This window comes from Callorhinchus milii, unplaced genomic scaffold (genome assembly GCF_018977255.1).
Source record: "Callorhinchus milii isolate IMCB2004 unplaced genomic scaffold, IMCB_Cmil_1.0 Scaffold5, whole genome shotgun sequence".
In the NCBI taxonomy this organism is placed as follows: Eukaryota; Metazoa; Chordata; class Chondrichthyes; order Chimaeriformes; family Callorhinchidae; genus Callorhinchus; species Callorhinchus milii.
The window spans coordinates 29,804,678-29,805,815 of NW_024704746.1; positions in this window are offsets into that span (position 1 = coordinate 29,804,678).

Consider the following 1,138-nt stretch of genomic DNA (forward strand, 5'->3'; position numbering starts at 1 on the left):
GCCGAGGCAGTTCTTAACACCTCAGTTCGCCTAAGACTTGCACGCACACCCTGGCTGTCGCCATCTAACCAACATCAAATCCAAACATATCAGCTTGTGCTGGACAAATAGATGGTGGTAATAATAATAATAATAATAATAATAATCCTTGCATTTGATATAGCGCTTTTCACGTCGGGAGGACGTCCCAAAGCGCTTCACAGAACACACTGTAAAGTGAATTGACTGTATATTTGTGGCGAACGCGCAGCCAATTGCGCACAGCAATGTCCCACAAACAGTCGTAGATTAAAAATGACCAATTATTATTGTTTTTGGAGGGATTATTATTAGGCTCTGTGTGGAGTAAGGAAACTTGCCCAAGGTTTCGCCCTCTGCCTGGGATTGAACTCAGGTCTCTCACTTGCAAAGCGAGTGCTCTAACCACTGAGCTACAGGACTCCACATTCATATTCATTCAAGGACTGTCAAGGTATACAATAGCCTCCAGACTTCATTCAGAACAGCCCATTGTAATCTCTGGAAGTAGAAAAGGAGGAAATTCACCTCGGTCTAGATTTATACTATTAGCATTACAGAGCTTCCCAGAATTTAGCAAATTCTTAAATCCTGTCTTAATTTAATCTTAATTCATTTGACCTTAGATGAAGTGCGAAGTTCTTTCTACACTTCTTCAACTATGCAGTTTAGCCTCATTGCTCCCTATAGTGCTTCAGTGTGCTATTTCACACACCAGTAACTCTTGTAGCATCTCTGTGAGATATTATTAATGTGCAATTGATGCTATTTTCAACACAGTTTTGTGCCGTGGATTTGTGCCCACAATGAACTGGATTAACTGGTTTAGACGATCATTGTTGGCACACAAAATGAATAATGAAAGTCAAACCGCTGCCTTTTCTATTACAGTTACAACATGCTTTTCACTCTGACTGTTACAAACACAAAGTGCATCATTAGAATTAGTGCATTAATGAGACTCAACCTAGTTTTTATTCATTCCAAATGACACTGTTTGGAATCTTATTTGCTGTTCAAGAGTATCAGCGCTGCCCAGTTTGCAGCACATGTGTACTCTTACTGATGTCACTTTAGTTAGGAGCCTGGGTTTTCATGTTATTGAGCTGACAGTATATTT